Source organism: Oncorhynchus kisutch, unplaced genomic scaffold, assembly GCF_002021735.2.
Source record: "Oncorhynchus kisutch isolate 150728-3 unplaced genomic scaffold, Okis_V2 scaffold1142, whole genome shotgun sequence".
NCBI lineage: Eukaryota > Metazoa > Chordata > Actinopteri > Salmoniformes > Salmonidae > Oncorhynchus > Oncorhynchus kisutch.
In genome coordinates this window covers 67,591-76,796 of record NW_022263087.1, presented here as the reverse complement: position 1 = coordinate 76,796, position 9,206 = coordinate 67,591, and the positions used below count along the sequence as shown (strand labels likewise).

At 49.2% G+C, this 9,206-nt stretch overlaps 1 pseudogene; it reads right to left on the bottom strand.

Moving 5' to 3' along the window:
* Positions 1–7,273: 7,273 nt before the first annotated feature.
* The window catches only part of LOC116364981 (protein kinase C beta type-like), a 55,738-nt pseudogene continuing 53,805 nt past the window's right edge, over positions 7,274–9,206 (bottom strand).

The following is a 9,206-nucleotide window of genomic DNA, read 5'->3' as shown; positions in this document are numbered from 1 at the left end:
GTCCTCTCCTGTCCTCTATAACCTCCTGTCCTCTATAACCTCCTGTCCTCTATAACCTCCTGTCCTCTCCTGTCCTCTATAACCTCCTGTCCTCTATAACCTCCTGTCCTCTATAACCTCCTGTCCTCTATAACCTCCTGTCCTCTATAACCTCCTGTCCTCTATAACCTCCTGTCCTCTCCTGTCCTCTATAACCTCCTGTCCTCTATAACCTCCTGTCCTCTATAACCTCCTGTCCTCTATATCCTCCTGTCCTCTATAACCTCCTGTCCTCTCCTGTCCTCTATAACCTCCTGTCCTCTATAACCTCCTGTCTCTATAACCTCCTGTCCTCTATAACCTCCTGTCCTCTATAACCTCCTGTCCTCTCCTGTCCTCTCCTGTCCTCTATAACCTCCTGTCCTCTATAACCTCCTGTCCTCTATAACCTCCTGTCCTCTCCTGTCCTCTATAACCTCCTGTCCTCTATAACCTCCTGTCCTCTATAACCTCCTGTCCTCTATAACCTCCTGTCCTCTATAACCTCCTGTCCCCTATAACCTCCTGTCCTCCATAACCTCCTGTCCTCTCCTGTCCTCTATAACCTCCTGTCCTCTATAACCTCCTGTCCTCTATAACCTCCTGTCCCCTATAACCTCCTGTCCTCCATAACCTCCTGTCCTCTCCTGTCCTCTATAACCTGTCCTCTATAACCTCCTGTCCTCTATAACCTCCTGTTCCTCTATAACCTCATGTCCTCTATAACCTCCTGTCCCCTATAACCTCCTGTCCTCTATAACCTCCTGTCCTCCATAACCTCCTGTCCTCTATAACCTCCTGTCCTCTATAACCTCCTGTCCTCTATAACCTCCTGTCCTCCATAACCTCCTGTCCTCTATAACCTCCTGTCCTCTATAACCTCCTGTCCTCCATAACCTCCTGTCCTCTATAACCTCCTGTCCTCCATAACCTCCTGTCCTCTCCTGTCCTCTATAACCTCCTGTCCTCTATAACCTCCTGTCCTCTATAACCTCCTGTCCTCTATAACCTCCTGTCCTCCATAACCTCCTGTCCTCTATAAACCTCCTGTCCTCTATAACCTCCTGTCCTCTATAACCTCCTGTCCTCTATAACCTCCTGTCCTCTATAACCTCCTGTCCCCTATAACCTCCTGTCCTCTATAACCTCCTGTCCTCCATAACCTCCTGTCCTCCATAACCTCCTGTCCTCCATAACCTCCTGTCCTCCATAACCTCCTGTCCTCCATAACCTCCTGTCCTCTATAACCTCCTGTCCTCCATAACCTCCTGTCCTCCATAACCTCCTGTCCTCCATAACCTCCTGTCCTCTATAACCTCCTGTCCCTATAACCTCCTGTCCTCTATAACCTCCTGTCCTCTATAACCTCCTGTCCTCTATAACCTCCTGTCCCCTATAACCTCCTGTCCTCTATAACCTCCTGTCCTCTATAACCTCCTGTCCTCTATAACCTCCTGTCCTCCATAACCTCCTGTCCTCCATAACCTCCTGTCCTCCATAACCTCCTGTCCTCTATAACCTCCTGTCCTCTATAACCTCCTGTCCTCTATAACCTCCTGTCCTCTATAACCTCCTGTCCTCTCCTGTCCTCTATAACCTCCTGTCCTCTATAACCTCCTGTCCTCTATAACCTCCTGTCCTCTATAACCTCCTGTCCTCTCCTGTCCTCTATAACCTCCTGTCCTCTATAACCTCCTGTCCTCTATAACCTCCTGTCCTCTATAACCTCCTGTCCTCTCCTGTCCTCTTTAACCTCCTGTCCTCTATAACCTCCTGTCCTCTATAACCTCCTGTCCTCTATATCCTCCTGTCCTCTATAACCTCCTGTCCTCTCCTGTCCTTTATAACCTCCTGTCCTCTCCTGTCCTCTATAACCTCCTGTCCTCTATAACCTCCTGTCCTCTATAACCTCCTGTCCTCTATAACCTCCTGTCCTCTCCTGTCCTCTCCTGTCCTCTATAACCTCCTGTCCTCTATAACCTCCTGTCCTCTATAACCTCCTGTCCTCTCCTGTCCTCTATAACCTCCTGTCCTCTATAACCTCCTGTCCTCTATAACCTCCTGTCCTCTATAACCTCCTGTCCCCTATAACCTCCTGTCCTCCATAACCTCCTGTCCTCTCCTGTCCTCTATAACCTCCTGTCCTCTATAACCTCCTGTCCCCTATAACCTCCTGTCCTCCATAACCTCCTGTCCTCTCCTGTCCTCAATAACCTCCTGTCCTCTATAACCTCCTGTCCTCTATAACCTCCTGTCCTCTATAACCTCCTGTCCTCTATAACCTCATGTCCTCTATAACCTCCTGTCCCCTATAACCTCCTGTCCTCCAGAACCTCCTGTCCTCCATAACCTCCTGTCCTCTATAACCTCCTGTCCTCCATAACCTCCTGTCCTCTATAACCTCCTGTCCTCCATAACCTCCTGTCCTCTATAACCTCCTGTCCCCTATAACCTCCTGTCCTCTATAACCTCCTGTCTTCTATAACCTCCTGTCCTCTATATCCTCCTGTCCTCTATAACCTCCTGTCCTCTCCTGTCCTCTATAACCTCCTGTCCTCTATAACCTCCTGTCCTCTATAACCTCCTGTCCTCTATAACCTCCTGTCCTCTCCTGTCCTCTCCTGTCCTCTATAACCTCCTGTCCTCTATAACCTCCTGTCCTCTCCTGTCCTCTATAACCTCCTGTCCTCTATAACCTCCTGTCCTCTATAACCTCCTGTCCCCTATAACCTCCTGTCCTCTATAACCTCCTGTCCTCTCCTGTCCTCAATAACCTCCTGTCCTCTATAACCTCCTGTCCTCTATAACCTCCTGTCCTCTATAACCTCCTGTCCTCTATAACCTCATGTCCTCTATAACCTCCTGTCCCCTATAACCTCCTGTCCTCCAGAACCTCCTGTCCTCCATAACCTCCTGTCCTCTATAACCTCCTGTCCTCCATAACCTCCTGTCCTCTATAACCTCCTGTCCTCCATAACCTCCTGTCCTCTATAACCTCCTGTCCCCTATAACCTCCTGTCCTCTATAACCTCCTGTCCTCTATAACCTCCTGTCCTCTATATCCTCCTGTCCTCTATAACCTCCTGTCCTCTCCTGTCCTCTATAACCTCCTGTCCTCTATAACCTCCTGTCCTCTATAACCTCCTGTCCTCTATAACCTCCTGTCCTCTCCTGTCCTCTCCTGTCCTCTATAACCTCCTGTCCTCTATAACCTCCTGTCCTCTATAACCTCCTGTCCTCTCCTGTCCTCTATAACCTCCTGTCCTCTATAACCTCCTGTCCTCTATAACCTCCTGTCCCCTATAACCTCCTGTCCTCTATAACCTCCTGTCCTCCATAACTGTCCAGTTTCCCGGAAATGTTGCAACCCTATTTAGTAGTCTGTCTGGCTAGCTCTGTCTGTCTAGCTCTGTCTGGCTAGCTCTGTCTGGCTAGCTCTGTAAAACCCCACTCGGGCTCTCCAGCTTCAGGGAAAGCAGACCAAAGTTCCCCCGAGACGCTAAAGCTGATTCAGAAGGGGTTTGGGTTAAATGCGGAAGACATATTTCAGTTGAATGCATTCAGCTGTACAACTGACTAGGTATCTCCATGACAACTGACTAGGTGTCCTCCATGACAACTGACTAGGTATCTCCATGACAACCGACTAGGTATCCTCCTGTCCTCCGTGTGAAAGTCTAACCTCATAGCTGAGGTTCCATACCGTATCTCCATGACAACTGACTAGGTATCTCCATGACAACTGACTAGGTATCCTCCTGTCCTCCATGTGAAAGTCTAACCTCATAGCTGAGGTTCCATACCGTATCTCCATGACAACTGACTAGGTATCTCCATGACAACTGACTAGGTGTCCTCCATGTGAACGTTTAACCTCATAGCTGAGGTTCCATACCGTATCTCCATGACAACTGACTAGGTATCCTCCTGTCCTCCATGTGAAAGTCTAACCTCATAGCTGAGGTTCCATACCGTATCTCCATGACAACTGACTAGGTATCTCCATGACAACTGACTAGGTATCCTCCTGTCCACCATGTGAAAGTCTAACCTCATAGCTGAGGTTCCATACTCTATCTCCATGACAACCATGACAACTGACTAGGTATCTCCCAGACAACCCTGCTATGACCAGGACAATATATATATACGGCACAGGCCAAATTAGAAATCATCAATGGGTAACTACGGGTAACCACGGCGGTGTTGTTAACCAACGCAACTGTAACCAGAGGTGACCAACCCACCACCAACATGACTAACCCACAGCCGGCGGCATTTAGGGTTGCCATGGTAACAGCTGATCAAGGTGAATGATCGCGGATGGAAGCTCCTCCGTCAGATGTCTGAACGAGGATGAGGGTTTTTTCTAACACACACGCACGCACACACACACACGGGGTTCCTAGAGATCAGGGCTCCTGGGCATATGATATCTGAATGAGAGACCCATGGGGTTCCTAGAGATCAGGGCCCCTGGGCATGTGATATCTGAGGGAGGGGCCCATGGGGTTCCTAGAGATCAGGGCCACTGGGCATATGATATCTGAGTGAGGGGTCCATGGGGTTCCTAGAGATCAGGGCCACTGGGCATATGATATCTGAGGGAGAGACCCATGGGGTTCCTAGAGATCAGGGCCCCTGGGCATGTGATATCTGAGGGAGGGGCCCATTCAGTAATTTGCCCATGATGATTAAACACAAGGTTTAGATAGCTTCCTCGACTAACTCACCTAGCGATCTATAAATGTTTTCGCTGACACGGCTAATTGAGTGACTGTCAGTGACTGACAGAACGAGAGAAACAAACTGCTGATGCACAACAGCATTTAGAAACAGCACCTTGGCGTATTCTACTAATCTAACTCTCAACAGTAATGGAGACCCCCTGACTGACCTCCTGAACAACATGAGGGTTTAAGGGCCCTAATAGGCTGTTTAGAAACATGTTGATCTGCTTCTGCATGCTGTTATTAACACTGTTATTATCTGCCAGCCCTCTATAACTTCCCTTATAGATTATTGATTTGATTAGTCTCTCTGTCTCTCTCTCTCTCTGTCTCAGTCTCTCTCTCTCTCTGTCTGTCTCGGTCTCTCTCTCTCTCTCTGTCTGTCTCGGTCTCTCTCTCTCTCTCTGTCTGTCTCGGTCTGTCTCTCTCTCTCTCTTTGTCTCTCTCTCTCTCTCTCTCTCTCTCTGTCTCTCTCTCTGTGTCTCTGTGTCTCTCTGTCTCGGTCTCTCTCTCTCTGTCTCTCTCTCTGTCTCTCTTTCTCTCTCTGTGTCTCTGTGTCTCTCTGTCTGTCTCTCTCCATCTTTATCTCTGTCTCTCTCTCTCTGGGAACCTTGGATTATATTTTGGGCTGGAGGATACTGGTGCCATGGTAACAAGGTTTGCGATGCGGACCTTCACGGCACAAGATAAGCTAACGCCCCCCTGTGAACAGTCAAGCGGTGGCTATAAGACGGGGGTATGTGACAATATAAACCCCCTGTAAACATACAACGGCATATCATGCTATAAAAAAATGCTAGCTAACTACAGCTAACTACCGCTAGCTAACTACAGCTAACCACTGCTAGCTAACTACCGCTAACTACCGCTAGCTAACTACCGCCAGCTAACTACAGCTAACTACCGGTAGCTAACTACAGCTAACTACCGGTAGCTAACTACAGCAAGCAAACTACAGTTAACTACCGCTAGCTAACTACTGCTAACTACCGCTAGCTAACTACTGCTAACTACCGCTAGCTAACTACAGCAAACTACCGCTAGTTAACTACAGCTAACTAGCGCCAGCTAACTACCGCCAGCTAACTACCGCCAGCTAACTACCACCAGCTAACTACCGCTAGCTAACTACAGCTAACTACCGCCAGCTAACTACCGCCAGCTAACTACCGCCAGCTAACTACAGCTAACTACCGCTAGCTAACTACCGCTAACTACAGCTATCTACCGCTAACTACAGCTATCTACCTACCGCTAGCTAACTACAGCTATCTACCGCTAGCTAACTACAGCTATCTACCGCTAGCTAACTACAGCTATCTACCGCTAGCTAACTACAGCTATCTACCGCTAGCTAACTACAGCTATCTACCGCTAGCTAACTACAGCTATCTACCGCTAGCTAACTACAGCTATCTACCGCAAGTTAACTGCCAAAATGGGAATAATAACTAACTACCGTACCTATGGTAACTACCACCCCTATTGGAATCTGGCTACCTATAAATGCAGTCTCACTTTAAAGGATTATAATCTCATGCATAAGAAGAATTGACTAGGGTTGCAGACTTTCCCAGAATTCCAAAGGGTTTTTTTCTCCCAGAAAGTTACTGGAAATGTTGTAACGACTAGATTTGACCAAGGTCTGGAATATAGGCTAGAGAACATGGGAATGATTCTAAAACACATCAGATCAGATTTAAACCAAATCAAATGATTCCTAAAACACATCAGATCAGATTTAAACTAAATCAAATGATTCTAAAACACATCAAATTAAACTAGATAAACTCCTCACGCCAGCTTCCTCTGACACACACACACAGAGTCAATGTGCATTATATAGATGCTGGTTTCATGTTGTACCATGAGTGTGAGAGAGAGGGGAGAGAGTGGTAGGAAGTGAGAGTATCAACGTGTGTGTGTGTGTGTGTGTATGTGTAAAGTGTATGTGTATGACTGTCCTCCTCCTCTTCCTCAGTAACAGAGGGATATTCCGGTGCTGTCTAGCAACCCTGCCACAGGGTGATCAAATTAAGACCCTACATCTGTATGAATGTGTGTATGAATGTTTTTGTGTGGGTTCTTTAAGGTGTGTGTGTGTGTGTGCGCGTGTGTGTTGGTTAAGGAGTGTCTGTGTGTGTGTGTGTTAGTTAAGGAGTGTGTGTGTGTGTGTATGTATGTTGGTTAAGGAGTGTGTGTGTTGGTTAAGGAGTGTGTGTGTGTGTGTTGGTTAAGGAGTGTGTGTGTGTGTTGGTTAAGGAGTGTGTGTGTGTGTGTTGGTTAAGGAGTGTGTGTGTTGGTTAAGGAGTGTGTGTGTGTGTTGGTTAAGGAGTGTGTGTGTGTGTGTTGGTTAAGGAGTGTGTGTGTGTTGGTTAAGGAGTGTGTGTGTGTGTGTTGATTAAGGAGTGTGTGTGTGTGTTGGTTAAGGAGTGTGTGTGTGTGTGTGTGTTGGTTAAGGAGTGTGTGTGTGTTGGTTAAGGAGTGTGTGTGTGTGTGTTGATTAAGGAGTGTGTGTGTGTGTTGGTTAAGGAGTGTGTGTGTGTGTGTTGGTTAAGGAGTGTGTGTGTGTGTGTGTTGGTTAAGGAGTGTGTGTGTGTGATGGTTAAGGAGTGTGTGTGTCCTAGCTCTCTGCAGCCTCCTCCTCAGTAACAGAGGGGTACTCTGGGTTAACGAAGGAGAACCCCTGGAACTCTTCCTGGTCCAGGTTCATGATGACCTCCTGGTCTGGGGGGGTCAGGACTGGGGGGTGGCGGGTGAAGAAACGATCAAAGTTCTCTGCCTCGCGCCCGCACTGTGGGGGGGGGGGGGGGGGGAGGAGAGGGGGAGAGGAGAGGAGAGAGGAGGGGGGAGAGGAGAGGAGAGGAGGGGAGAGGAGGGGAGGGGAGAGGAGGGGAGGGGAGGGGAGAGGAGAAGAGAGGAGAGGAGAGGAGAGGAGAGGAGAGGAGAGGAGAGGAGAGGAGAGGAGAGGAGAGGAGAGGAGAGGAGAGGAGAGAAGGGGAGAGGAGAGGGGTGGGAGAGGAGAGGAGGGGAGACCGGTGGGAGAGGAGGAGGAGAGGGGTGGGAGAGGAGGAGAGGAGAGGAGTGGAGAGGGCCGAGTTGAGACGCATCCAAGAACAGACAATCAACCAATAGAAAAAGGAGACAGAACCCATGAGAGGAAGAGAAGGATGGAAGGAGGTAAGGAGAGGTGGATGGATGTATGGAGGTACGGAGAGGTGGATGGAGGTAAGGAGAGATGGATGGATGGAGGTAAGGAGAGGTGGATGGATGGAGGTAAGGAGAGGTGGATGGATGGATGGAGATAAGGAGAGGTGGATGGATGGAGGTATGGAGAGGTGGATGGATGGAGGTAAGGAGAGGTGGATGGATGGAGGTAAGGAGAGGTGGATGGATGGGGGTAAGGAGAGGTGGATGGATGGAGGTAAGGAGAGGTGGATGGATGGAGGTAAGGAGAGGTGGATGGATGGATGGAGGTAAGGAGAGGTGGATGGTGGATGGAGGTAAGGATGTAAGGAGAGGTGGATGGATGGATGGAGGTAAGGAGAGGTGGATGGATGGAGGTAAGGAGAGGTGGATGGACGGAGGTAAGGAGAGGTGGATGGATGGAGGTAGGAGAGGTGGATGGAGGTAAGGAGAGGTGGATGGATGGATAGAGGTAAGGAGAGGTGGATGGATTCTGGTTCTGTCCCTAGAATTTCTAAGCAAACAGCTGGAGGCAGGGCTTTCTCCTATAGAGCTCCATTTTTATGGAACAGTCTGCCTACCCATGTGAGAGACGCAAACTCGGTCTCAACCTTTAAGTCTTTACTGAAGACTCATCTCTTCAGTGGGTCATATGATTGAGTGTAGTCTGGCCCAGGAGTGGGAAGGTGAACGGAAAGGCTCTGGAGCAACGAACCGCCCTTGCTGTCTCTGCCTGGCCGGTTCCCCTCTTTCCACTGGGATTCTCTGCCTCTAACCCTATTACAGGGGCTGAGTCACTGGCTTGCTGGGGCTCTCTCATGCCGTCCCTGGAGGGGGTGCGTCACCTGAGTGGGTTGATTCACTGTTGTGGTCATCCTGTCTGGGTTGGCGCCCCCCCCCTTGGGTTGTGCCGTGGCGGAGATCTTTGTGGGCTATACTCAGCCTTGTCTCAGGATGGTAAGTTGGTGGTTGAAGATATCCCTCTAGTGGTGTGGGGGCTGTGCTTTGGCAAAGTGGGTGGGGTTATATCCTTCCTGTTTGGCCCTGTCCGGGGGTGTCCTCGGATGGGGCCACAGTGTCTCCTGACCCCTCCTGTCTCAGCCTCCAGTATTTATGCTGCAGTAGTTTATGTGTCGGGGGGCTGGGGTCAGTTTGTTATATCTGGAGTACTTCTCCTGTCCTATTCGGTGTCCTGTGTGAATCTAAGTGTGCGTTCTCTAATTCTCTCCTTCTCTCTTTCTTTCTCTCTCTTGGAGGACCTGAGCCCTAGGA